The 25715-nt window shown below is 42.6% G+C and overlaps 1 long non-coding RNA gene across 2 annotated transcripts in view; it reads left to right on the top strand.

The window, feature by feature from the left end:
• Positions 1–25715, top strand: part of LOC144930789 (uncharacterized) — a 36556-nt gene that overhangs the window by 6083 nt on the left and 4758 nt on the right. The window contains exons 2-4 of one of the 2 annotated variants that reach the window (XR_013636173.1): positions 8625–8695; positions 14198–14273; positions 16404–16511. This is a non-coding gene — a long non-coding RNA (uncharacterized LOC144930789). Of the gene's footprint in view, positions 1–8279; positions 8696–14197; positions 14274–16403; positions 16512–25715 lie in introns of those variants that run through there. The other variant, XR_013636172.1, reaches the window with a different exon arrangement.

Here is a 25715-nt window from a genome sequence, read left to right as displayed (position 1 = left end):
ATAAGAGCCTCAGGGAGGTTTCACCAAATTCTCAGTACCTTGTTCTCAATTTCTTGCCTTAATGGAGATGTTGTCTTGTGAGTTATTTTAGCAATATTTCCAACTGCAAATGTTCAAAAACATGTCAGGCTCCTCCAGTCTCATGACACAAAAATAATACATTTTAGGTTCTTTTTATTTGCCTTCAGCTGTCTGAGCCTTTAGGGTACACTCACTTCATGTTTTCAAGTTTCAGAGTAGCAGCCGTGTTAGTCTGTATTCGCAAAAAGAAAAGGAGTACTAGTGGCACCTTGGAGACTAACCAATTTATTTGAGCATAAGCTTTCGTGAGCTACAGCTCACTTCATCGGCTGCATTCTCTAAGGTGCCACTAGTACTCCTTTTCTTTTCATGTTTTCAAAACTTTCTCCGCAATTAGGAGGGCTGTAAACTTACTTTTTTTTCTCTTTTTTCATGGAAGATGATATTCTCATGCAATCTCTTGATTCTAGGAGTTGGGCTTTAAAAAACACATTAGTTATCACCAGATTTGCAATAAAATCCTCAGCATTGGCAATAAGATGACTTTTGAGGATTTTTGAATTTTTTGTTTTGTAAACTGCTGCCTCCATTTATGGTGCTTTGTAAGTGATTAGTAATTTAGAGGCAAACTGTCAGGTTAAAAGTTACATTCAAAACATTATTTCTGCAAATAACATTATTAAAACTGAAAAAAAAATCTCATTTACTTTCCACCATTTGTGACATTGCTTAGTTCTTTTGGTCTGGAGAATGAAAATAAACTAGCCCGTTTCACTTGTTTTTAGAGAGAAGTGGTGGGTGAGATAATATATTTTATTGCGCCATCTTCTGTTTTTAGCGAGTTTCTAGTCCATTTCAGTTTGCCACATGCTGGCACAATCCTGCATTGTTTTGGCTGCAAATACCAGCAGAAGGAAATTGGAAATATTTTAAAATAAAACCTTCCCTTTTCCATTGGATCAGAGGACAACAAGGTCCAGCAATGCTGCTTCTTCCCCACCACACAGATATACATTAAGGACTTGACTACATTGGGAATTAGCCCCAATTTTGGCCTTTGGCATAGCTGCAGACTGCAAACTCTTAGTGTAGACAAGGAGAGCAGGGATTTACACAGGTGGAGTTTACCCTGCTTGAATTGGATATAGGCTTAATTGGAACAAAATCATTATGAAAAATTTCATTTCAGGGAACCAAAATGGAGTTTTCAGCTTTTTCCCCAAATTCCCATAGAGTCTAACTCAGTTGCCGCGGGAGTAAGGAGCCTTGGAAGCCAGGAAATTGGACTGCTCTGGGAGTCTGGCAAATGGGCAGCTTGGAGAGGCAGCTGCCTGGGGAGTCGGGGAGTCCTAGGAGGCAAGTACCTTTGGATTCAGGAAGTCGAGGACCCTGCTGCGCAGAGATCCCAGGCTGGCAGAAAACCAGCCTGCCTGGTTTCTGTTGAAATTTTGACAGAATTGACATATTCCACAGGATTCTGCCAAATCACCATTTTCCAGTGGAAAACTTTCATCAGAAAATTTGTGACCAGCTCTAGGAAAGACACCAACATGTTAAAATAATCTGAGACTGCACTCACTTTTCTACATCTTGCTTTATATGGTTGAAAAGTCTTTTCAGTGTTGCCAGGAAGCATGTGCAGAGACAGAAGGCCACAGCTTGTCTGAAGGCATTAAGTCTCATTGTAGATGGCCCTGCTGCCTGTGGATCTCAGGATCTCTGTGTTGGTAAAATACTACCCATTGTGCAGGAGTTGAGGAAGAGAATCTAACCACCCACAGGGTTTTCTTCCTTCCATTAGTATCTCTGCAGGCTTTTCAGAGTCCAGGCTGCAGCCTGAGCCCAAATGTCTACACTGCAATTTTTAGCCCCATAAGCCCAAGTTAGCTGACCTGGGCTAGTTGCAGGTTTTTTTACTGAAGAGTAGACATACCCTAAGGGTCTGATTTTTATCCTGGGCGGGAGGTGATCAAGCCTTCATTCTCTTGTCTGAAGAAGGTTGGTGGGAAAGAGTATTATATGTTTTACAGGTTTTGGCTATTGGTTGGAGATGTTTATTCTGAATTTTGTTTTACTGGAGCAGCTGCAAAACTTGGATGAAAATAGTTGTTAGCAGCATAGGCGCCAAGTCCATGGGTGCTCCGGGGCTGGTGTTATACCAATAAAATAAAAACCAGCAGGATCTTATTAAAGGGCAAAAGGCAAAATGTCACATTTATTGTGAATATAGAAAGAATCATAGTAAGCAGTTAGTTATAGCTTTAACATTCCATTCAATTTCATATTTATTCACACATTCATTCATACACACACACAGGTTCTGCAAAGTTATTATCATAGTTACCAGCCTTAGAGTTGCTCATGCCAAGCCACTGGCCAGCTGGCCTGGACATGAGCGGGGAGCAGGGCCTTGTCAGATGCACATCAGACGCTCCTGGTAGTTGGCTTGCAGAATCAGACCCCAAAGTTCTCACTTTCTAGAGTCCATTTTTATAGGGATTTCTTCCTATGCCACTCTATGGGAATTGCTTCATCATGCTGTTGCTGAATCAATCAGCAGATGGCACATTCCTGACGGCTCCGTGTTGTTCTTCGGTTCTCCCATCCTTGAGGCTGTTGGGTGGATTCCAGTCTGCCCTCCAGGTGTCCTCTGGTTGTTTCCACTTGATGCCTTCTTCGGCCCATGGAGACTGGATTCTTAGGCTGGCACCTCCCTGATCATTCAGTTATTATGCACACCAAGCATCCATCCATATACATCCTCTATCTCTATTTTAATCACAATTGTCAACAAAGCGAGATAAATACAGCAAAAGAGTGGAGAGTCTGTGTGTGCTGTTTTTGTTGTTACAAAGTATTGCTTTGAGAACAGACTCTGTCTTAGGATTTACGAACACAATTAGCATCTTGCAAGTTTCACACAGAGAGGGAGCGAAACAGTACCAAAAACCAAGAGACCTCTTAATTAGTAATACTCTGGAATTTAAACTATGGGGAATCAAACTCATTTATGATTTTAATACAGAATTTCTTTAATATGATCCAACACTGGAACACCCATGGAAAAAAATAGTGGGTGCTTAGCACCCACTGGCAGCCCTGCTGATCAGCTCTTCCCCCTCCCCTCCAGCGTCTGCCTCTACCATGGATCAGCTGTTTAGCGGCGTGCAGGAAGCGCTGGAGGGACGGGGGAGGAACAGGGGTGGGGCGCTCGAGGGAGGGGGCGGAACGGTGTGGGAAAAGACGGGGCAGGGGTGGAGTGGGGACAGGGGTGGGGACTTGGGGAAAGGGATGGAGTGGGGGATCGAGCATCCCCCAGTAAATCACAAAGTCGGTGCCTCTGGTTAGCAGTATGTTAAATTTTTGGTATAATTATTATAAATGTTGCCAGTGATTTAGGTAATGGGGAAACAATTCTCATATAAGTACAACACTAAACAAAAACATAAAAAATAAATGAATGCAACGTGAGTACAAAACAAGTCGGAGCTTGAAGCAAATGCAGAAATGATACCAAAATTAAATCAGGGGATGTTAATAATTGATATTGCTAAAGGTAAAGTTTCCAAGTCAGTTTACATTCTGATACAATTTATTACAACAAGGAATGGAAGAAAAAGCTGAAGAAAGTTAGCCAACTGCAACATTGGTTATACTCATTTTACACTATCAAGATATTCTCCATGACCAGAAGGGCAAGAAACTTTTAAATAAATTAGAACAAGCTTGGATTGTTGATAGTAAAGTTGATACATTTGTCATAATCACCAAAGAAAGAGTCCTATTTAGCTCAGGTGAGTGGATGAACGGAATTCTGCAAGGCTCTTTTATGCAACTCAGATTACCAAAAAGTGTGGTGATTTTGTTGAATTTTTCAGAAATGAATGAAAAAAATTTCCCGTTTTACATAAGCACGAGCTGAGCAGTTGCCTATAATGTTCACTTTTAGTGTGATGCTCAGGGAAGAAGCCTTTTAAAAGTCGAATAAGAAAGCATGTACTTTTTTACATAATTAGTTAAGAACTTTATAGCATACTCAGTGGTCTTTGTTTTTACTATGGGTTGTCACATTGCAGACCCTTTGAAAAGACCTACCTAAGTTTGCTTTCTGGTATTGTAGTCTGATCCCAAATTACTCATGAGACACTGCTCTAATACACCTACAGATACTCTGTCAAGAATATTAGCGTATAAAATAACTTGTAAATAAGACACACAGTAATAAATCAGGTGAGGAGCTTTATTATTTTCATAAAGACCTCAAAATTTTTATATGTAAAGTTATTGCCTTGTATTCCCACTTCATAGAAATCTCTAGACATGTTCTCAGGATTCATTTATTATTTATACAGAAAAGAGACATATTTTTCATCACTCTTTCCTCAAAATGTAATCTGGTTTGTGATTTATCAACATCTTTTCTTTTTTCTTGTTCATTCATTCCTGTGGAATCATTTCCTAATCATCCACCACACAGATGTACAGTACCCAAAGGAAAAGCAATACAGAAAACATTCACTGTGGTGAAAGAAAAGCTCATTTGAAAAAAAAATACTCCATACAAAAAGTGACTACATAAGGGAAAATTCTCTGAGCAATTCAAGTACAGGAGGGGTGGTCAACCTGTGGCTCTGGAGCCACATGCAGCTCTTCAGAAGTTTATATGCAGCTCCTAGTATAGGCACAGACTCCGGGGCTGGAGCTACAGGCGTCAACTTTCCAATGCGCCAGGCGGGTTCTCACTGCTCAACCCCTGGCTCTGCCACAGGCCCTGCTCCCACTCCACCCCTTTCCATCCCCTCCCCTTGTATAGTACTTACTCTATGAAGAGTTCTGTTGAAATCAACAAGGTTGCTTGTGAAATAAGTTACTATTTGGTATGTAAAAAGAAAAGGAGTACTTGTGGCACCTTAGAGACTAACCAATTTATTAGAGCACAAGCTTTCGTGAGCTACAGCTCACTTCCTCAGATGCATATCGTGGAAACTGCAGCAGGCTTTATATATACACAGAGAATATGAAACAATACCTACTCCCACCCCACTGTCCTGCTGGTAATAGCTTATCTAAAGTGATCATCAGGTGGGCCATTTCCAGCACAAATCCAGGTTTTCTCACCCTCCACCCCCCCACACAAATTCACTCTCCTTATTGGTCAAACTGGACAGTCTCTACGTAAAAGAATAAATGGACACAAATCAGATGTCAAGAATTATAACATTCATAAACCAGTCGGAGAACACTTCAATCTCTCTGGTCACGCAATCACAGACATGAAGGTCGCTATCTTAAAACAAAAAAACTTCAAATCCAGACTCCAGCGAGAAACTGCTGAATTGGAATTCATTTGCAAATTGGATACTATTAATTTAGGCTTAAATAGAGACTGGGAGTGGCTAAGTCATTATGCAAGGTAGCCTATTTCCTCTTGTTTTTTCCTACCCCCCCCGCAGATGTTCTGGTTTAACTTGGATTTAAACTTGGAGAGTGGTCAGTTTGGATGAGCTATTGCCAGCAGGAGAGTGAGTTTGTGTGTGTGTGTGTGTCCCGGGGGGGGGGGGGGGGGGAGAGCCTGGATTTGTGCTGGACATGGCCCACCTTGATTACCATGCACATTGTAGGGAGAGTGGTCACTTTGGATGAGCTATTACCAGCAGGAGAGTGAGTTTGTGTGTGTATGGGGGTGGGGGGTGAGAAAACCTGGATTTGTGCTGGAAATGGCCCACCTGATGATCACTTTAGATAAGCTATTACCAGCAGGACAGTGGGGTGGGAGTAGGTATTGTTTCATATTCTCTGTGTATATATAAAGCCTGCTGCAGTTTCCACGATATGCATCTGAGGAAGTGAGCTGTAGCTCACGAAAGCTTATGCTCTAATAAATTGGTTAGTCTCTAAGGTGCCACAAGTACTCCTTTTCTTTTTGCGAATACAGACTAACACGGCTGTTACTCTGAAACCTATTTGGTATGTGTAAGGGTAGCAGAATCTGGCCCTCGATGACTCTGGTAAATTGAAAAGAGTTATAGAAAAAACGTACAGACCACTCAAAAGGTTTTGGCCAAGACCCTCAAAAGTACTTAAGTGCCTAACTCCCATTGATTTCAATGGGAGTTGGGCACTTACATACCTTTGAAGATCTGTGCCTCTGTGTAGATCTTCTTTTCCAGTTATTCTTCACCTCCATTGTATGGCGTTTCCCTTTTCCTCCATTGTTGCAATGCCTGTTTCTGATGGTATAATAGCACAGTTGCTCAGTAGCCTAGTCAGGGCCTGCTCTCAGCTATGTGAATATCACATTAAAACTGCAATGGTTGGAACTCACCCAGTCATCACACAATCTTATTTTTTGTAATCCTGTTCAACCCCCAAGCCTCTCCCTTTATTTGTCTCTCCCTCACTCATTGTGTCATGGCTAAATTCTGGGTTGTGAGCCCTTCAGCACAGGGACAGTGTCTTCCTGTATGCGTGGACCATAAATTGCACATTGTGGGCACTACCAGAATATCAATACTAATTTCTTAAACTGAAAGGGACTACTTAAATAAAGTTATGTTTACATTTCATTACAAAACCAGACTAATTTGCTTGGATTCTGATATGAACAAGGAAAGAAAAACTAGCTAGGCTTCATGCAAAACCTTTTGACGCCCATAAATCCTTCACAGAAACTGGAAGCAAAGCACTTTGTGATATCTGGACAGTTGGACACATATTTCAAAACTCAATTTCATGCTTTTGTTTTGGAGTACATGTAAAACTTCCTGCTAAATGTCATGTGGCATATTACGTGACTTACTACATCCATGAGCGAGAGAGAGACTGGGCCTACCTCACATAATCCCAAGGGTCAGCCATATGATTTGCTCTCTCAGTGAGCAGCTTTGTTTAACTGATCTCTGTAATTCCGAAACCTCCCCAAAATAATATCAAATGTACTATTTTTGGAAACTGAAGCACACAGAATTATTATAGGCCAGATCTTGCTCACCTGCGGTAAATCTCTTGCCAAGTGGTTCCAGGGAAGAAAACTCCATGAGGATCTCCTCATCTCCTCCCTAATAGTTTAGTTGGGGGTGGAATTTGACAGCCCTCCCCCCTGCCAGCTCTACATAGCATAGACTGTGGGACCTATGTCCAGACTTTGTGAGAGAGGATAGGGAGGCCAAGGCCTCTCTACAGCTTTGTGCTCCTGGCAGCTCTGCCCCAATCTCTGACCTTCCCTGGCCTCCCCTGGGCATGGCTGCCCTGGGACAATGCAGAACAGAGAATGCACCCCAGACTGTGTTACCTTTCTTGTCCAATCTCCATGGCACTGCAGGGGATGATGTGTCCCTTCCCTTCCTCTTTTTCTCCCCACATTCCTCCAGCAAGCCTGTCTACTTTTTTTACCAGTTCCCAGATCCTAGACCAGCAGGGAGGCCAATGAAGGTTGCCAGGGAGGTGGGGGATGCTGCTGGGGAGATGGTTGAGCAGCCTGTTATATAGATGAGGTGAGAGATCCACGCATGGAGACACATGCATGAACTGGGGATACAATCTCCTCTCCATCTTTATGTAGATAAAGAATCTAGCAGGAAAAGGAGGGGAACCTTTTGTTTCTCTTTTGCCCTTGGCATAAAGGTTTATATAGCCCCTGAGAGCCTCTGAAGAAAGGCATTTTATATATACAAAGTATATGTTGTTGATATTAGTGTTAGGCAGGCCTCTGGTCTGTGCACAGAACACAGTTTAATTTAAGATATACAAAATTTTAATGCAGCATTAATGTTAGGAGTAACTTAATTTAGTTTGTTGGGAAGCCCAGAGAAGCTTCTTGTCATACTTACTAATGATAGTGTGAGTTACTATATTCAGTCTCTATCTCAACTATTTTTTATTTTATTTTGTGCAAAAAATATCTATATACAATATAGTATTTGTAAAATTAATCTCCAAGCAAGATGAAGTGGTCCAATTATTTCCTTTGTGTCACACTGTCATATTATGGTCTGGCATTGTAACTCCCTGTAGTCTAAAACAACTGTGGATTTGGGACTCTGGAAGATAAAATCCTGGGCTATCTCTAATAAAGGGAGAGCCCATTGTGACATTCTGTACCTTGAGGGAGCGAGCTGTACCCCCCATATTCCTCATTTTCGTATAATTGTGATCTTACATCTAAAGCATGCCTTGTAAGGTATCAGAAGAAAGGGTATGATCTGCTGAAAGTCATTTCTCTATCCATATATGTATATCATTAATGCATATGAAGTTATGAGAATTGTGTAGTATGGTTGTCACTAAAACATGCTATAAATTGGGGGAATCAGCCATGCTATAAGTTGGGGGAATTAGCTCCCCAGAGGCAACAGCAAGGAAAGTAACCAATGCCTGGGCGGGGTGTCAAACAACCCATCAACAGCCTTTGTCCAGCAGGGGAGCTACCATGCAATGACTCACCTGCATGAGGCCACTCCAGGGGAATTGCTCAACCTTGCTTGGAGAGACTCAGTAATGCTCACCTGACTCTGAAGGGGAGGAAGTCAAGAGGGAGGAAAGGACATGATAAAAGGAAGAGACGATTGCCATGCTCTTCCTCTCTCTTCCACCTACATCTATAGACACCACACCAAGCGACTGAAGTGCTGATCAAAGGGGAGAGCCTGCCTGAAAAGCAACCAGCCAGCCTGTGGTAAGAAGCATCTAAGTTTGTAAGGGCCTTGAAAGTCGTAAGATCAGTTTTTTGCTTTTATTTCATTTGACCAAATCTGACTTGTTATGCTTTGACTTATAATCACTTCAAATCTATCTTTATAATTAATAAACTTGTTTGTTTATTCTACCTGAAGCAGTGTATTTGGTTTGAAGCAAGCCAGAGACTCTCCTTGGAATAACAAGCCTGGTACATATAAATTTCTTTGTTAAATTGACGAACTCATGTAAGCTTGCAGCATCCAGTGGGCATAACTGGACACTGCAAGATGGAGGTTCCTAGGGTTGTGTCTGGGATCACAGGTATTGGCTAGTGTCATTTGGTTGCACAATCCAAAGAGCAGCTTACATGCCAGAGGCTGTGTGTGAACAGCCTAGGAGTGGGGGTTCTCACAGCACAGCTGTTCTAGCTGGCTCCCAGAGTCAAGGATTGGAGTGACCTAGCAGATCACCAGTTCAGATAACACCAGATGGGAAGGTCACACCCATGTAATCTAAACTTTCTTGAACATCATGGGTTTGAAAGTTCAGCTCAGACTTAAGCAGTACTAGGGGTTCACAATCTGTTTAGACAAAAGAGACCAAAAAGAAAAAAAATTCAGTATAAAACAGTGAAAAATAAAGCAGACAGTGGGAAAGAGTGGAAAACAAATAGAAAGAGATTGTATTAAAGAGAGAGAGAGAGACAGAGTGAAGCAAAGAGGGAAAGAAAAACTCTACTGAAACATTTTCCATAGGCTACCCAGCCACCCTCCCACCCTTAGTTTTCAGGGAAAATTTTTATCTCTAATTCACAGCAATGACTTGCAGATTACATACTCAAATTACAATTCTATCTTCAAGCCCTGAAAACTCAACCCACTGAATGAAGAGTCTTTCTCATGTGCCATCCCCAGTGACAGATTTTGCAAGTCAAATTATGCTGCTTTCTATGGTTTCAGAGTAACAGCCGTGTTAGTCTGTATTCGTAAAAAGAAAAGGAAGACTTGTGGCACCTTAGCGACTAACCAATTTATTTGAGCATAAGCTTTCGTGAGCTACAGCTCACTTCATCGGATGCATACTGTGGAAAATACAGAAGATGTTTGTTTTTATACACACAAATCATGAAAAAATGGGTGTTTATCACTACAAAAGGTTTTCTCTCCCCCCACCCTCACTTTACATAAGCTATTACCAGCAGGAGAGTGGGGTTGGGGGAGAGAAAACCTTTTGTTGTGATAAACACCCATTTTTTCATGATTTGTGTGTATAAAAACAAACATCTCTGTATTTTCCACAGTATGCAGCCGATGAAGTGAGCTGTAGCTCATGAAAGCTTATGCTCAAATAAGTTGGTTAGTCTCTAAGGTGCCACAAGTACTCCTTTTCTTGCTGCTTTCTATGGGGTTACAGAGAGAGATATCACTGAGGGCAAAATTTTATCTGCAGGCCGATTTATTACTGAGATGAAGCACAAACACAAAAAACCCATTTTGATATTTACTTCCCATGTTGAATTTGCAGGGCCAACTGTGGGGTGGGGGAGGGGTGAAGAAAAGACAATTTTACTTGAAAATTGTTCCAAGTTGATACATAACCAATGAGACATAAACATGGAATCCACAATGATGTTTTTAGAGTCACCATTCAGATATGTATTTCTAAGTAATAAGGGCATTTTGAGGTTCCATATTGATAGCGTCTCACTAATTTCGATATTTTGATTTATTTCTAATTTCTAGTCCAACAAACTCCCCCTGGGCTCTGACAGTCAAACTGGTTTCTTTCCATCTCCTATAACACAATTTGTGCAGGCCAAATTATACACTCAGATAATCTGACAACTGTACAGGTGTATATCATCAGTGACACCTCTACAACCTGTCTTAAAGCCAGTGTACAGCTGTCCTAAAGTTTTAATTTGTCCTGTAGAACTTTTATTATGTGTGCAGATCCAGAAGTCAGAAAGAGGCCAGCATGACTGCCAAATCCCAAGGTGAGTTTGTGGGGGGCCATACTTCTGCGGAAAAAATATTTTAACTTGCAAAGTGAGCAAATTTGAAATGGAAATAAATGCCTATAGAACCCTATAATGTCATTATTCACTTTTTAAGGTAGAACTTCATTTAAAGTGAAACTTAAATGGTGCACAAACACACACACAAACCAGAATAACATATTTTGATCTAAACCCTTCTGAACCCAAACTGGTAAATTTTTGATAACACCAGTGACAAATATCACTGGGCTTTACACTTTACAGGGTTTTAAAGCCTGTGGCAGCTTTTAAAGTTCTGGGTAGTTTAAATCAAGTTTCACTGCTTGATGGCTAAGAACCTGAAATTCATTAAGCTCAAAGATTTACGAGTTCTTCCGCTTTGTCAACTCTCTCAGTGACAGGAAAAACAGTTTGAGGAGAAATACATGAAGAGTTCTACTTCACTAAGCTATGAGGGAGTGAGAGGGACCGAGATACAAGTATGTGTGTGTGCTTTAGCTTGGAACATACACGTACCAGAGGCAGACAGAAAGGGTGCACATTTCCCTGAATTATAAAATTAGAAAACAGACCCTCCCTCCCAAAGTCATGGGATTTAAATAAAGCTCATGAGTTTTATACCAGCCTCGTGTTTTGTTAATGTCTGTCTCCTGATTTGTACGTTTTCCTGGTTGGCAGTAATACAGAAAGTCCATACAGGAAAATACCTCAGAACCTCAGGGGGAGGGAGTCATTTCCCAACCTTAGAATAAAGTGGCTTCCAGAAGATGGTACTTCTGGAAGTGACAGCAGAAAATTAGCTTGAATTAAACTAACATCACATTCTAGGAAATAACGTAGTACAGGGGACCTAGCTGTGCTTCCTTCTCCGCTACCTCCACCATGATTAGGCAAATTGTGGTGTGAGTACTGAAACTGCTTGCACTCCCTAGGTTCAGTGACACTATATCTGAGTGAATGCAGAGGACGATGGCTTTACTTCTTAGTCTCCCACACTTTGTCACTGTAATAAATGACCATGGACAGCTTTTACTTCTGTACAGATTTTACAGAAGATTGAAATCTTTAATGAAAAACACATAAATCACAGAAAACAATTTCAATCTAATTTGCCTCCAGGCAATTCAGGAAGTAATTCTTATTGACCTTAAAGATTTTTTTAAAAAAGGTGTTAAGCTAATGGCATTAATAAAGTGTTATCATCATTAATGTTTCCTTGTAATTCTGCAGGGCAAATAGCTAGTAGCTCATTGACATTAAAAGTCTCTGTGATTTGATTCTGTCTCCCAGACTTGAAGGATATGATTAAATTAGGTTCTACAGTATAGATGGCTGCTGTGCTCCTCTGGTTCCTTTTTTCCCCCTGATAACTAGACTCAGTGCCAGCACTGAGTCTTATGCCTCTCATGGGAACTCCATTGTGCAGTTTCGAAAGCCTGTAGTTCCAAGAGAGAACCTCATGTGCTTATAAATAAATTCACAGATTAATTTGCTTATCAATTTTGAACAATTAGGATTTCTGAGCTCAGTCATTCTTCTAAAAATATTTAGTGGAAAATGAAATTTGACTAGAAGAAAATAAATATTTTTGTGCATGGTGTCCCCCCCACTTTTTTTTGTCCCCTTTCCTTTGTTTGAAATGTAGAGTCCAAGAAATATGTTTCCCATTTTCCTTTCTATTTGGTAGATATTATTTTCTTTACCTCAGATTTTAAATCAATTTTATAATAAATAAAAATGTTACATTAGTTACAGTACTTTTTGTCATGAAAGATCCCCAAACTCTTTATAAATGCTATTATTTAAAATCATGGAGTAATCGAAACCACTAAAGATGTTGATGTCACAGAAGTCCTTACCTAGCATTGCTGATAAACGCATATATTTCAAAAGTCCTTGATTAGGCTACTTTCATTTAGGTGTCTAAGTACCAATAGGAGACTAACTTTAGGTCCCTGGATTTGATTTGGTTGTGTGACTGCTGTTAGATTATACAACCAGTCAATGACAAAATTAGAGATACAGGTCTTTTGACTTCCAGTCCCCTGCTATAACTTTAGATGATGCTTACTTTCTCCCCAAGGTATCTGAATAAATATAATTAGCATTTGATCTAGCTAGTGAATGCTATTGTTAAAGTTGCAAAACAGTTTTGTTAGAACCTGGTCCTATATAATCCATAACTATCTGAAACATGCAATCTGAGGTTGAAATTTTCCAAGTTTGTTCTGTGCTCAGATGTGACTCCCCCTCTCCCTCAACTCCGTTCCCTTTAAAAAAAAGTTTTAAGCAAAAGCCTTCCTGACACTTCTGAGTTAGATAGTGGTGGAAAAAAATGAATTTGTTCTATTATCAGATATTGACTCTTTTTGGGTCTGCAGCAAAAACAGCTTTAGTTTGTAAATTGAAATCCTCATAGCAGAACAATGTATTGCAGAATAGCAGGTCTAGAAAAAAATAATTATTTTAAAAAGAAATGAACACTTGAAAATCATGTACTGAGAATTCATAGAGTTTTTTAGAGATGGAATGGCATAAAGATGGCATTTTCTGCGTTGATAGATGAACTTATCTGAAAATCTGATAAAGATCAAGGGTGAAATCCTGGCACAACTGAAGTCAATGGCAAAGCTCCTATTGACTTCAATGTGGCCAGGATTTCATCTGTTGATATTCTAAGATCCATCATCTGCATTTGATACCATTGGTCATGAGATGTTGCTGACTTGCCTGTGGCCCATAGGGGGGTTAGCTAGGTGAGAGGCTGCACTTTGGATCTCTCCCTTTTTTGCTGAGTATTTCTGCTCATTATCCCCAAAGGTGATGCCATAGGTCTATCACATGGGGCCAATGGGAAGTTATTTCTTTAGTTTGTTTCTTAATTTCTCAATTTGTGACCTGAGCTGCTGTGAGATGAGCATGTGAGCAGCAGTGATCAGGACAATTTGCTTTCATGGCCGGGAGATTGCAACTTTTCTATGTAACTCTTCTGCCAGGTGGAGTTGGCAGCAAACAAGGTCAGGTTCAATATCTAGTTATTTCTTTTCAACAGTACAACACAGAACTGGCTTGAGTCTCCATCCAATAACATGGGAAAATTACACACCATCCCTGGCCGCGTCTAAGAGGCAATACTTCCCGTCTCGCAAGCACAGAGTCTGAGTGTAGAAAAAAAAACTTTTAATGAAAGGTGGGAAGTCACCTGGCATTAATTAGGGAAAATGCCGCTAGCAGGATCCATGATCTGCGCTGGCTGCCTATTTGTTTCCAGACGAAATTTAAAATGTTTGATTTTTGACTTGTGTATCCATTTATAGCTTGGGATGAATCTACATGAGAGCCACCCCTGTCATTTTTCCACACAGCCACTTTTGCAATTAGCAGAGGGCTTCAAGCTTTAACTGAGGGGATTCCAAAGAGAGGAGGCCTCTGCTGCAGAATTCACTCCCAAATTCAGTTGTTCCAAAATCTGTCTTTGTTTTTTGGTTTTGTTTTTTTAAGGTCATATTACAAATACCATCTGTTTTTCCTGGGGTCTCCAGGGAAGGAGGAGCATGATGTTGGCCATTATTTGTAGGTAGGTGGGATACTGTTTGGCCTTCAAATTTATTTTTGGTTGGTTATTTTATTTCTCTGGAGATGAGAATAGGTTATTGTTTCTATGAGTGCTTCAACATATGTAAAAAAAAAAGAGTGTAGAGTATTGGATGAGGTGATCGGTCAACCCAAGGAGCTAGATTCTGAATAGTATTGCAGCCCTTTGATTGGAGGGGCTGAGAGATTTTTCAGTGTTGGATATATATTTTCAAAAAGTAAAATATTAGTGTAGAATGAATTCTATGCCTGCCATCGTTGATGAGTAAGGCTGTGAGTTTGTCATGGAAGTCATGGATTCTGTGACTTTCTGGGACCTCCGTGACTTCTGCAGTGGCCAGTGCGGCTGGCCCGGGGGCCACCTGAGCAGCTCGGGCAGCCCCTGGGCCAACCGCAGCAGCCGCTGCTGGGACAGTCTTGGGCCACCATGCCCGCCCCAGCAGCAACAGAAGTTTGGGTGTGTGTGGGAGGGGGCTCAGGGCTGGGGGTTGGGCCGCAGGAGGAGATGAGGGCTCTGGGCAGTGCTTACCTTGGGGGGGCTCCCTGGAAGCAGCGACATGTCCATCCCTCAGCTCCTAGTTCCACACGCTGCCTCCGCCTGTAGATACCATCCCCACAGCTCCTATGGGCCACAGTTCCTGGTCAATGGGAGCTACGGAGCCGGCACTCGGGATGGGGGCAGAGTGTGGAGCTAGGAGCTGAGGGAGGGACATGTCACCACTTCCGGGGAGCTGTGAGGAGCCAGGTGGGGAGCCTGCTAGCTCTGCCAAATCCCCCACCCCAGGCACCAGCAGAGGTCCTGGCCCGCCCCCCGAGCACCCGTGGTGCCCCTCAGACCCCCCTGCCCACGAGCACCTGCGATGCTTCTCAGGCACCACCCACTCACGAGCAGTCCCCACACAAGATTTAGTTAAGGGCATATTGTACAAGTCACGGACAGGTCACAGGCTGTGAATTTTTGTTTAGTGCCCATGACTTGTCCATGACTTTTACTAAAAATACCCGTGACTAAAATGTAGCTTTATTGATGAAATATAACATTATTGCTCTTGTTAAAAAAAAAAAAAAACAGTTTCTACGTCCATAACCTACCTTATCTTGTCACTGCACTTTTGTTTGTGCATCAGCATCATTGACTCAGGCCAGCACAACGGTTACAGAGCCAGAAGGGGAGCACAAGTACAGCACACTGAGCCAAATTCTACCTTCCTCTGCTTACATCTCTCACTGAAGTCAGCATAAGTTATATCCCTGTTTCCAAAACTAGAGTTTGCCCCATTTTGTTTATGTGCAGGAAGTTCTGCCACACTAGTGGCTATACACTTATATTTTAGCATCTCTTTGTCATGAAGTTGTAGATTACAATCAAACTTGAAGATTTTTTCTGATTGCATTGTAACAGCTTTAATGTAATGTTTGGACCTAAAATGTTCACATTGTCATGTCATGTGGTGCTGACTCCATGGGTGCTCCAGGGCTGGCGCAAGCATGGAAAAAAATAAGTGGATGCTTAGCACCCACTGGAAGCCGGCTCCTCACAGAGCCTTCTGCCCATTGTGATCAGCTGTTCAGCTACATGCAGGAGGTGCTGGGGTGGGGGTGAATGGGGAGGAGCGGGGACAGGGTGCACTTGGGGGTGGGAACTAAGTGGGAAGTGGCAGGGTGGGGTGAAAAAAGGTGGGCGCTTGGGAGAAGGGGTGGGGGTGGGGCAGGGCCTGGGACGGAGCGGGGGGTTGAGCACCCCCAGTACCCGAAGGAAGCCTGTGCCTGTGGTAGGCACTACCTTGATACTGTAGTGACTGGTGCTCTATGAGTACTCAGGAGCTGCTGCAGAACCTGAGAGGCCCACCTTAGGGAGTCAGAGACTGAAATTCAAATATATTTTTTTCTTTTCTGTGTAACTAAGACTCAGGAAGTCAGTTGAGAGTTCATTGTGGGCACCAAGATGTGCAGTTGCCCTCTGTATTTGGGAGAAGACATATTAAAATTCTGTACATGGGAGAAGGTTGGTTTATGACAAATTGAGACTATGTAAATATACGTTGAAAAAAGTTAAGCCTTAAAAGACATCTCGTCCCTAATATTATTGGTTGTGTCTGGTTGTTCCTCGAAGGAGGAAGCAGGGAATAAGGACCACCCATCTTACTGAACTCTTGAGCAGCAGCAGATTACAACTTCAGTTCCTGTGTTCGCTAGGGCATAACAAGACACTTCCAGAAAGGTAAGGCATGGCCCTGTCACCCTACGCAGCACAGCATTCTGGGGGTGGGAGTTTGTCCTGCAGCTCCTGAAGCAATATAGCTCAGGGTTCACACTTTAGGTGTGTCTTGTAGGTCCAAGATGGCAAATTTCCTCTTTGGAGTTCCTCCTGGGTCAGTGCAGTTGAATGCACTGGTTCAAAGGTTTAGACAGGGACTAGTACTATAAATGTCACTATAAAGGAATGATTTTGAATGGCTTTTCTTATATATCAGTAGTAGTTTTCATTCCTTAGACTATGTATTCATAATAGCACCACTAGTTTCAGAACCCCTGTTCCGGTTCATATGTGGTTCACAATTTTGCAGTTTTTTGTTGTTGTTTAAGTGAGGAAAGAATAAGAATACATTTGTCTTCTAAGCGCCCTTTTCTTGTGACTGCTGTTTATAGGAAACATTACATTTTGGAAGGAAGGGAACTAATGTGACCACTCCTGAATAGCATGCCAGTGTTATATCTCAGTAGAGGATTTGGGAGGCCACCCCAACAGGTTTGAGTGCTTTATACAAATGTAACCCCTGAGGCACTTACCTTGGTTCCTCGGTCTCTATGCTAGTAACTCAGGGAGAGATGCTGACCCTGGATGGTAGGGGGAGCCAAGGTAGACTCAGAGTCTGCTAGGCAACCAATATGGAGAGAGGAGAGACACTATTTTGAACGATATGGGCCCCTGATGGTTCAGGGGAGTTATAGCCACTGCGCCTGGATGGCCACCAGCACACCTGCTCAGAGGAGGAGCAGCATTTGAAAGTATGTCTACACTTCAATAAAAGACTCATGGCACGGCCACAGCTGGCCCAAGTCAGTTGATTCAGGCTCCTAGGGCTTGGGCTGTGGGGCTATAAAATTGCTGTGTAGATGTTCTGGCTTGGGTTGGAGCCCAGGGCTCTGAGACCCAGCAAGGGGGGAGGATCTCAGAGCCCAGGCGCCAGCCAGAGCCTGAATGGCTACACAGCAATGTTTAGTCCCCTAGCCCTAGTCTGAGTCAGCTGACTTGGGCTCTGAGACTTGGTACCATGGGATGTTTCCTGAAAGCCAGACATACCCTGAGAGAAAAGGGCTGGGAGGTTACAGTTCAAATGATTGACAAGAAAAAAGCCCAGGAAAGTAGAGGTAGCTTGACCAATAAGGAAAGTCTTCAGTAAAATGCCCATCCTTGAGAACAGTATGAGAGGGGAGAAGCCACTCTGAGAGAGGGTCGGGAGCCAGCCACTGAAAGGGTAGGACTTGCTGTTCGGTGAGCTCAGGAGTCCCAGGCCTGCATGCAGGGCTCCCTGAGTACAGGCCTCTGGGTACCTGGAAGCAGTATCTCTAATGCTAAACTGTATTATACCGTTCAACCCCTAGGTGGCATTGTTTGTAAAATACCTTATTTAAGTGAACCTCAGCCATACTTGGCAGAGCATTAAAAGATCTTATGATGAACACATCTCGTGTGTATAAACAAGCTCTACAGCCAGTCCATGTCTGGTACAGAAAACATGACATGATGTCAGGAGTAATCTAAGAACAGAAACAGAAGAACAAAGCAACAAAGGTTGAAGGATCTCATGAACATCCCATACTTCAGTGCCCCAGAGAATTTCAGCTTTGACAAACCTTCACGGTAGACAGACAGGAAGCAGTATTTTGCAAGACTTTGAATTGCAAACAAACTCCACAAAGAAACTAATGATATACAGGTATCTTCTTTAATTTATGCTATGGGGAAGCAAGCAGAACATATCTTTTAATTCTTTGAATTTACTGAAGACAGTCGCAAAGATGACATGTAAGGACTCTGGTTATGTTTTGTTGGGAACACTGGGGCATGGCCACTAGGTAACTCGAGGGGACGGAAGACCACAAGTGTCGATGAAGCCCCCTCGCACTAGGCCCCGGTGTCCTTGCCCCCCCCCCCCCGCCTGGAGGCACTCGCAGCAGCTCTGTGTGCTAGGCCCAAGTGTCCTTGCCCCCCCCCCCCCCGCCTGGAGGCACACACAGCAGTTATGCTGAGAATCTGCAACAGTATGTTGCAGAGTCAGACTGCCTGAAACTAAGCAAGGCCAAACAGGGGAGATATGGAAGAACAATGCTGAATAAAGCAGCTTTATGTATAGTTTAACAAATGATACAGAGAATCAGGGAACTAGCTGGGAACTGGATTGGCTGGCTATATGGATACTTGGAGCAGCTTGCTATTGGATAAGTATGCTGGAAAAAAGGATGTATAAAAGCCTGTGTAACTTCCTGCTCTGTTGTGCAGGATTTGAGATTTTATTCTCCCTGTACCTTTTTGCAGCTGCAAATAAACTTTTCTGCTTCTCCACCCCGTTGTGATTATTGGGTGTAGCACACCGGGTAACGAACCACTCAAGCTGTTGTTCAGCCTCTCGGCACTGGGTGCCGGCAACAGCTTGATGCATGCTTTATATCTCAGAGAAATGTGGTTTGAGAGAGAGCATGTTTTCACAAGAGAATTCAAGAACCAGGGGGAAATGTTGAATGTTTTATAAGAGCTCCGCATACATTGGCTGAAAATTGTGATTTTGGGAATGCAAAATGTGAAAATATCAGATAAAAACCTTGTCACCATGCCTCAGTGGGTCCCAGCTGAGAATGCCAAATTCAGGACAGACTGCTGAGAAATAGAGCAGACTCACCTCAAACTGGTGGTTATTCTATCATTAGAATAGGGACCGAATGGCTAGGCAGCAGTTCTGCGGAAAAGGACCTAGGGGTGACAGTGGACGAGAAGCTGGATATGAGTCAGCAGTGTGCCCTTGTTGCCAAGAAGGCCAATGGCATTTTGGGATGTATAAGTAGGGGCATAGCGAGCAGATCGAGGGACGTGATCGTTCCCCTTTATTCGACATTGGTGAGGCCTCATCTGGAGTACTGTGTCCAGTTTTGGGCCCCACACTACAAGAAGGATGTGGATAAATTGGAGAGAGTCCAGCGAAGGGCAACAAAAATTATTAGGGGTCTAGAACACATGACTTATGAGGAGAGGCTGAGGGAGCTGGGATTGTTTAGCCTGCAGAAGAGAAGAATTAGGGGGGATTTGATAGCTGCTTTCAACTACCTGAAAGGGGGTTCCAAAGAGGATGGCTCTAGACTGTTCTCAATGGTAGCAGATGACAGAACGAGGAGTAATGGTCTCAAGTTGCAGTGGGGGTGGTTTAGATTGGATATTAGGAAAAACTTTTTCACTAAGAGGGTGGTGAAACACTGGAATGCGTTACCTAGGGAGGTGGTAGAATCTCCTTCCTTAGAGGTTTTTAAGGTCAGGCTTGACAAAGCCCTGGCTGGGATGATTTAACTGGGAATTGGTCCTGCTTCGAGCAGGGGGTTGGACTAGATGACCTTCTGGGGTCCCTTCCAACCCTGATATTCTATGATTCTATGATTCTATGATTAGATTATACCACACCAGTAACAAAAGTGAACTTCTGGTTAACAAGAAGTCAAAAATGTAGTCTCCTTAGGCATTCCAGCCCTTGGCTTATCACTCAGACACTGGACATTATGATGCGTAGTTACTGAAAACCAATTTAATCACATATAGGGCCCTTCTAATCCTAAGGGATCAGCCACTTAGCCAGGTCAACATATAACTCAGATTTTACCCAATAATCACACTGATGCCAATCTTTTAATAACTAAAAATTAAAGGTTTAATAATATAAAAAAAGAAGAGTTATAAATGTTTAATGTGTCATATACATATACGTGATTGCAAAGTCCTTATATCAGGTTTGTAGCGGTGATGAAATAAACTGCTAGCTTGCAAAAGTCTCTCTGGAATTACCCAAACAGATTGGGAGTCATCAGTCCTTTTTCAGAGCTTCCTTGATAGAAATCTAGTTCAGAGAAATGAATTGGGGAATGAAGACAAAATGGAAATGTCCCAGGTGCGCTTTTTACATCCTTTGCCATCTGCATAGAAATTTATTGTCCCAAACAAAGTCCACAGCCCCTGTTTGTGAAAAGTTACTGGCTCACGATGGAGTTCAGGGTCACATGAACATATCACATGTTCTTACATAGTTTACTGAATCACAGGGGGTGGCCATGGGCCCCTCAGAGTTTGAGGCATCAACAGGAAGACCTACTGACAGGAATGAGTTTCTTCTGTAGCCCATTGTTAGAGTGAAGTGTCCTTAATGGGCCATCAACACATAGAATTTACATCAAGGCTAGAAATCTATCTGGTGGTTGTTACCCAGGAATACAGCACATGTATAAGATACACATACATAATCAATATTCATAACTTTAGATACAAAGATGATACATGGATTTAACTAGGATAATCATATTTGATAGACTGCATTTTCCCATTGACACCTTACATGATATATTTTACATAAGAGTTGTTATAATTGTAGCAGTAATTATACAAATGGTCATTTTCAATCATAAAGCATCACAACAGTAACTTCAACTGAAAAGAGATTTAGGCCTAGCTATACCTATACACAGAGGAAAGCAGTCAGAATTAGTCAAACAACAGAACAAAAGGCCAGAGCGATTTGAAAAACCTGAAACTAACCTAGAAGCTATCAACAGACACTTGAATGTCAAAAGTCATCATCATAAAACCCCAGAGGCAAGAAGAGATAACGCCCGGGCTAAGAGGGACAAATTCCAGGTTACCTGCACAAGGTAAGGAAAAAATCATATCCCAAGAGATGATGCATGTCCAGCCAGGGGCACACAGTGTAATAAATGTATGGAGTATGGACATTTTGTAGCTGTTGCTGCACCAAAGCAGTCAAGGAGTTGACTCATATTACAGACAATCAAGAGCCATTGTTTCTGCAGTCTATCACTTACGATGACATAGGGCTAGCCTGGAGACTGAAACTGATATTCAAGGCAAGCCTATTGACTTTAAAATTTACTCAGGGGCTGATGTCATAGTCATCTCAGAAGGGATTTACAATCACCTTCAGCCCATCTCAGAGCTGAAGTCACCTAACACAGCTCTTAGTAGCCCTGAAGACGTTCTGAACTGCATGGGCCAGTTCACCACAGAAACAGCTTACAAATACTATGCATTCAGATTATATGTGATCAAGGGCCACAGACCAACACCCTTCTCAGCTGCAGCCCATGCTGGACCTAGTGAGAAAGGTAGAAGAACTCATGGAATATTTGGTAATATTGCACTTTTGAAACAAGATCCAGTACAAATGACATTAAGAAACAATGCTAAACCATATAGTGTACATACACCTTGCAAGATTCCTATCCCATTACTTCATAAAGTGGACACTAAATTAAATAGGATAGAGCACATTGACAATCGAGAAAATCACAGACAACAGCGTGGTGTGGCCTAAGAGTACCAGTTATAAAGCAAAAGGGAAAAATATTAAGCTGTGTGGATCTTCAAAGACTTAATGAAGCAGCTATGGGAGAAAAATATATCCTCCCAACACTGGGATGACTTTCTCCCCAAAGTGAAAGGAATTACAGTATTCTGCAAAGAGGGTGCCTCGAGCAGATTCTGGCATTCTTTTAGCCAAAGACAGTGCTAAACTGACTACATATATCACACACTTTGGGAGATTTTGCTTTCAAATGTGACCTTTTGAGACAAGCAGTGGAACTGAAATTTTCTAAAGAAAGATGGCAGAACTGTACAAATTGCACAAATTGAAAAGGAGTGCCTGGCAAGTGTATGGGCATATAAGAACTTTTATAGATATGTGTGTGGACTGGATTCATTTACACTGATAATGGACCATAAATTGCTTGTAACTCTCATCAACAGAAAAGACCTGGATCAAGCACTAATGAGATGCCAACATCTCATTCCTAAGGTTAATGTGATTTAACCCAATTGCTAAATATGTTCCTGGGGAAAATCTGGTAGTAGCAGACACTCTGTCAAGGAGCCCAGCATTGTACTCAACTACCCATGAGCTCAAAGCTGCCGTAAAGGCAGGGAATCGAACTGAACTCGAACCTGAACCCAACAAGAGTTCAGATAGGTTTTTTGAGTGAACTAGAACTGAAACTGAACTGAAAATTTCTCAGTCACATTGAACCCAAGCTGGAGCCAACACTCCCCCCCAGGTCCCCAAAAAACCTGGTATCTGGTTCAAAATAACACGGCTCAATAATCAGGTCCTGAGGAAGAGTCTTTAGGGGGTGCTGAGGAAGGGTCTCTCTCTGCTCCAACCCTAGAGAGAGAGGGGCAGAGACTATACTTCTCAGGATGCTCTTGCAGGAGATGCAAAGAGAGGGAGGAGGAGGAGAGAGGAGTTCTGGGATTGGTAGGTCTCCTGTCTGTTACGTCCAGGTAGTGGTCTGCCCATGGAAGGGAATTACAAATCCCAGAACACCTCCCTCCCCTCTCTATCTGCTCCCTCTCCCCATGTCCTGCTGGGTGCTTGTTCCTGCTATGTAAGTCAGGGCTTGTCTACATTACATGCTGGATTGGCAGGCAGCGATCGATCCAGCAGGGATCTATTTATCGCGTCTAGTATAGATGTGATAAATCGACTGCTAAGCGCTTTCCTGTTGACTCCAGTACTGCACCAGAATGAGAAGCGCAAGCGGAGTTGACAGGAGAGCGTCTGCTGTCGACTTACCACAGTGAAGACACCATGGTAAGTAAATCTAAGTACGTCGACTTCAGCGACACTATTCACGTAGCTGAAGTTGAGTATCTTAGATCGACTCTGCGGGGTACTGTAGACAAGCCCTCAGTGTATAAAGGGCATTTTCTGTGCTGAAATTCATTTTGTCACCTCAGTGGTCAAATATGACTGACAGAGTTTTGGAAGATATTGTACTAGTATGTGCAAATAACTTGTTTAAAATATTTTTTTCTACATTTTTTGGTAGGAGTCATAATGCAAGCATAAGAGTGTGTGACATTAGTCTTCAGGAAGTGTATCTGAACCACTTTAGATAGGTTCAAAGTGATTGAACTGGTTACCAAACCATCATTCTAAGTTAGTGTCTAAATCAGAGAGTTAGGAAATATTCATGAACCCAAACCAGACCTGAACCAAAACTTTTAATGGTTCCACTCCCTGCATAAATGTGTACATGGATGCTGTGGACACATACAGACCTGTGTCAGGAAAGACTACTCTATCTACAAAAGGTAATCTTGACAGACACGCAACTTCAGAAAGTTCTAAGTTACATTTGGAGTGGCTGGCCCAAGTATCCAACGGACACTGTGGAAGTGACAAGAAACTACTTTGCAGTGTGTGGACAATTAAGGGAGTCAAATGGACAATTAACTGAGTCAAATGATTAAATGTTCTTAATGGCATCATAATTGCAAACAAAATGAGAGGAAAAAATACTAAACCACATCCATGAAGGAGATCAGGAATTAACTAAAGGCCATGAATGAGCCAACTAGTCAGTGTGGTGGCCAGGCATCAGCAAGGACATAAAGACCAAAGTATCTGCATGTGAACACTGCAGAACTAATAGACCAACACAACACAAAGAACCTTTACTAACAACACATCTACCAGACAGACTTTGGCAGAGACTAGCTGCAGATTTATGCAAATTCAGAGGACATCATTACCTGATCACCATGGACTGCTTTTCCAGGAATATAGACATAATGTTACAGTTTTATTGAGAAACTGAAGTGCGCTTTTGTTCACTTTGGTATTCCAGAACAACTAGTGATGGACAATGGACTGCAATTCACTGCAGCAGAATTTAAATTATTCCTAACGAAATATGATTTTGATCATATTACTAGCAGCCCACATTACTCACAAGTGAATAGAGAGGCCGAGAGAGCTGTACAGACAGCCAAGAAAATCCTACAGCAGGAAGATCCATTAATTGCTCTTATGTGTTACAGATCAACACCAACAGAAGCTATTGGATATAGTCCAGCCCAACCCCTGATAGAAAGACAATGCAGGACTACTGTTTCAACTTTGGAAAATAACCTATTTTCAAAGTGGCGAGACCTGAAGAGAGTAACCAAAGCAGATAAAAATGGTTATAAGAGCTTATGAACTCTTGTTCAACAGACATCACTCAGTTAGAGAACAACCAGGTCTAAAAACTGGTGACCACGTTCATGTCAAATTAGAGGGAGAAAAAGAATAGACAACTCCAGCTGTCATGAAGAAAAATAATTCAGCAACCAGATCATATGTGATCAAGACCGACAGTGAAGAGTTCAACAGAAACTGTCGACATCTACAGTTTGTTCCCCAGAAAGAACAATCCACAGAACAAACTGTAGAGATGGCAGTTGCCGAACAAGAAGAGGATAACTCAGGGATTTCAAACTAGCCTTAGTCAATTGTTGCAACTAATGGACAGCCAGATGACCACGTTGTTATGCATTCGGGTCATGTAATTAGAAAACCAGTATGATTCAGAGACTTAACAGACTGATACATACTGAACTTCAAAGACAGCATAATATTGTAAATGGTAGGAATGTAGAATTTAAAGGGTGAGATGTAATGGAATGATAAACTGTATTATACTGTTCAGCTGTTAGGTGGCATTGTGTGTACAATACCTTATTTAAACGAACCTCAGTCATAGCTGGCGGAGCATTAAAGGATCGCATGATGAATACATCTTGTGTATATAAGCAAGCTCTGTAGCCAGTCCATATCTGATATAGGACCATGACACCTAAGCTTGTGCCTTTCCCTGTTCAAGGTAACCCCCATTTACTTCCTGTTCAGTTACTGTGCTGAATATGTTGCTTAATACAGTTACTGTGCTGAATATATTGTGGGTTGGTGTTACTGTGCGCCGCCTCCACCCGTAGGTGCTGCCACCACAGCTCCCATTGGCCGCAGTTACTGGCCAATGGGAGCTGCGGAGCCAGCGCTTGGGGTGGGGGGGGGTGGGGGCAGCGTGCTGAGCCGCTTGCTGTGCCTCCGCCTAGGAGCACCAGGGACATGTCACCACTTGTGGGGAGCTGCCCAAGGTGAGTGCTGCCTGGATCCGGCACCCTGAAACCCCTCCTGCACCCCAACCCCCTGCCCCAAGCCCCTTCCCGCACCCAAACTCCCTCCCAGAGCACGCACCATGCACCCGCTCCCATGCCCCACCCCCTGCCCCACCCCCCTCCCGCATGCCAAACCCCTCATGGCCATTCCATCACCTAGGAGCAGCAGGGACATGTCGCCACTTCTGAGGAGCCACACGGACCCAGATAGGG

The sequence above is a fragment of the Lepidochelys kempii genome, chromosome 1 (genome assembly GCF_965140285.1).
Source record: "Lepidochelys kempii isolate rLepKem1 chromosome 1, rLepKem1.hap1, whole genome shotgun sequence".
Taxonomy (NCBI): domain Eukaryota; kingdom Metazoa; phylum Chordata; order Testudines; family Cheloniidae; genus Lepidochelys; species Lepidochelys kempii.
Note: the sequence above shows the minus strand (reverse complement) of the source record. Positions and strands in the feature narration are given on the sequence as shown.